Here is a 3,908-nt window from a genome sequence, read left to right on the forward strand (position 1 = left end):
TGCATTTCCTTGAGAATCAACATGATTCGTTTGCAGAACATGCTGCCCCGAATGTGCATCATTAAAGCCTTGATTTGTATCAAAATTCTAGCCATATTCCAGCTACACCTCCTCAGTTCCTCCTCCCCACATGGAGATCAGTCCTCCCTCCCCTCCCCTCAACATACATGCACCTATGTTCCCCCCAAACTTGACCATTCCCTCTCTCCACTTTTCTGCTGGGTAAATGGTACGTTGAAGCCACTACTATGGCTCTCCACCTTTGCTAATGGCCTCTGCCCTGAAGATTCGCAGTGCTTTTCCCAAATAAAACATAAATCTTCCCTGGAAGCTCTCTGTTTAAAGATGATCATCCTTGAAATAATTTGAGTGAATATTTTAAAATCTAGAAATTGATTCATAAATCTGTTATCAAATTGTGAAGCAATCACTAATTTTAATATCTCTTAAATTGCTTCTATTCTCAATTTCCTTGATTTTAAGATGTCAGTGAGTTGGAAACAATTTAATCATGTAACAGAATACTAAATGACACCATTTCTCCAACCACACAGTAAAATCACACCATAAGGATTATAGTGGCTATGTCCACTAATTGGCAGGGGGCTCCTCCACTAAAGGCTCTCACAGTTCCTACTGATCATTTTTCTCTCCAGACTTAGTTCCTTTTCGGCCTGCAAGATCACTTCCTCAATTTGTCTGCCCTGAAGTTGGTCTTCCAATCTTTTAACATTGGATTCCATTTTAATCATACTTAGCTTGTCCTTTGTAATCCCTTCTGTATACTTCCTATAGGTTTCAGTTTTAGGGATTTGCCCAAGAATATCAAGGATCTTTGTGTATAATATTCATTGTCTCCCAGGGTGCTGTCATACACTGCCAATCCCACCAGGCCAAGGATCTTCTTCAGTAGCCCCGGGATGACTGTGCCAACCAAGACAGGCGAACGCCCCAACTTTTTCTCACAGAGCGGCTGCTAGTTTTAAATAGCTCACCTGTCAGACAGCAGCTTAGCCATAAGCACTACTCCACCATGGTTCCCAATCTTTTCACTATTAAGTACTTATTCACTATTAGAGTGTTGGCTGTGGGCTTTGAGTAGAGATACTTTATCAGGTTAAAGAAAGTATCTCCTGTTTATAGTTCAGTTGGTAAGAAGCCCTAATGGTTTAGTGGCCATGAGTTGGGCTGTGATCCTCATGGTCAGCAGCTGGAAACCAGCAAGAGCTCTGCGGGAGAAAGACTGAGCTTTCTACCCCCGGAAACAGTAACAGCCTTAGAAACACCCAGGGGCTCGCTATGAGTGAATATTGACTCGATGGCAGTGAGTCTGATTTAAAGTTTACTAACAGTGGGTTTGGGTTTGTTTGCTTGCTTTGCAAAGTCATTCTACTTATGGAGTATAACAAATATCATCTCAAATAATGAGAATTCCAGAACACTTAACAAGCTAGGTTCATGCAAAACCCGGGTATAAACCAAGAAGCAGCGGTTCGAAAAGAGCCGAGGGATACTGCATGCTTTACCGTTAGGTGGGTGTGCATCGTTCACATACTTATTCATCCAGTCTGCATGCTGATCAGATAGTCTGAGAAACTTCACTCTATGCAGAAGCACACAGCCTCAGGATTGGCAGAAGACTCATTAAATTCGAGTCAGAGCAGAGTGAGCAAGCTAGAAATACCACTTTCAGAAGGGTATACACGTAGACCTAGAAAAAAATCAAGCGCATTTCCATAGAGCCCATTTCGAATCGTAGTAATACTGTATGACCAAGGAGAACTGCCCTCGGGGGGTTTCTGAGACTCTGTTCAGGAGTAGAAAGCCTCGTCTTTCTCCTACGGAGTGGCCAGTGGTTTCAAACCACTCACATTGTGGCTAGCAGCTCAACATATAACCCACTCCACCACCAGGGCCCCTAGACCTAAAGACAAGATATGTCAAAAACAACAGCCTAACATTTAATTTTTTATTTAATAAAGTTCTATGACTTGTAACACTTCTTTTTCACAGGAGGGGTCTGTTTCACATGTGTGGAAAATGGAATTAAAAGATAATGAATTTTCCATGAATTTTTTGAAGGCCCCATTTATGAGTTTCATTGGGCAGCCATATTAGTTTCAGGGCAGCCCTCCCAAAGTGCCACAATCAGATGACATATAAGAATAGACATTTATTGCCTCTCCATTTAGAAGCTAGCAGTACACATTCTGGGTATGGCCAGAGCCATCTGAAGACTCTAGGGAAAGTTTCTTTCTTGTTTCTCCCAATTTCTGCTTGCCCCAGGCATCCCTTAGCTGGCAGCTGCAGCATAATTTTATCATCACATGGTCATCTTCCCTCTGTTCTTCTCTGGATGTCTTCCCCTCTGTATATAACACTGCTTTAAATGGATAAGACCCACCCTACTCCACTGAGAACTCAAGGTAACATAAATGATCTTCAAAGACTGTCTTTAAGCATGGTCATGTTTATAGGTGTGAGATACAGAAAGATTTCTCCCAAGTTGACTCCCCCAAAGATATGCCAAACCCACGAACTGCTTGCTACACATGGTAAATGACTGTACATTAGGAGATCAATGAAAGGTCAGAGGTTATTCTTCTTTGGGGTATCTAGAGCAACCAGACTGTAATCTGACTCACCCTAAGTAGGGCCCACTCCCTTCTGATATTGTTCCCTTGAAGGAGAGCCTGAAGACAAGCCCGGGGCCACTCAAAGATGACTAAGGTTAGGCTACTATGTTGAGTCTAGGGTCCCCCCCATCTTGCCACATATGTACCCCTATTCCCTCCCTTTACTATTGTGTGTACACCCCTAGGTCACACCCCTCCTATTTCTTTCTATTGCCTATGTTACAACCCCTTTCTATAACATACATTGCTATCTGTAATCAGAGGGCTTGCATGCCCCCAAGGCTTTGGTTAGAAATAAAATCTCATGCTCTCTCTCATGGCCACTTGTCCCCCACCTCCATTGTGTACCACCAAGAGAAGCTGAGGTGAGCATGTGAGGTAGTTGAAGTTTATTTTGTCAACCTGGCCGATAAACACATGTGGGGTTAATTGAAGGGCAGAGGGATAAATGGCTCAGTGAGCCTTGCCTTTCTGGTTCTCGGGTCTCTTGCTTTCTGATGGTTGGACCAGGGTGCAGCTGCCTTAGCCAGTTACCTGCTTCAGCTGGCAAGGCTCACTTCCTGCAAGACATCCCTGAGGAGGAGCAACATGGACCTACAATGATGCAACCCTGGGTGCTGGAGCAGCCATGTGGACACCCCTGCCAGCGCTGAGATGTTTACACATTCACTGATCCGGCTTTCGTCCTGCAGTCAGCATCATTGCGTGTATTTTGTGAGATAGAGGAGGACTTTGTGGATTGGTATCGAATATATAGGCTAACGTTGGACTTGTGGGCTTGGGCAGCAGTGGGTTGGGATGTTTTCTTGATGTGCACTTACCCTTTATATAAGATTCTCTCTTATACATATGAGTTTCTGTGGATTTGTTTCTCTAACGTACCCAGACTAACAGCATGCTATCATGAAATGTGTCTGACTTCTTTATTTTACTCTCTCTGTCCCATCTCTCCCATTTCTCTATGACTTTACTATAATCTTTATGTACCTTAACCATACAATTGAACCTACTGAACCCACGTTTAATTGTGGGGGGCTGGCTTCCCCTACATATAGGTACAGGCATAAAGAACTTCAGTATAAATTTTTGGTGGATACATTAAATCTATAACAGTGTCTAAATATAGAAATTTCTGGATTATAGTATATGTCAATGCTCAAAATTATGAGATAGTGCTAAATAGTTTTCCAAAGTGAATGTGCCCATTTATATACTTCCTAGCACATATAATGGCCCCTGCTGATGCATAGTCTCACCAAGCCACTAACGAAA

At 42.9% G+C, this 3,908-nt stretch overlaps 1 pseudogene; it reads right to left on the reverse strand.

Annotated features, from left to right (window-relative positions):
* Positions 1-591: 591 nt before the first annotated feature.
* The window catches only part of LOC115870151, a 4,278-nt pseudogene continuing 961 nt past the window's right edge, over positions 592-3,908 (reverse strand).

Source organism: Echinops telfairi, unplaced genomic scaffold, assembly GCF_000313985.2.
Source record: "Echinops telfairi isolate 266 unplaced genomic scaffold, ASM31398v2 ScPeMD7_443;HRSCAF=831, whole genome shotgun sequence".
Classification (NCBI taxonomy): Eukaryota; Metazoa; Chordata; class Mammalia; order Afrosoricida; family Tenrecidae; genus Echinops; species Echinops telfairi.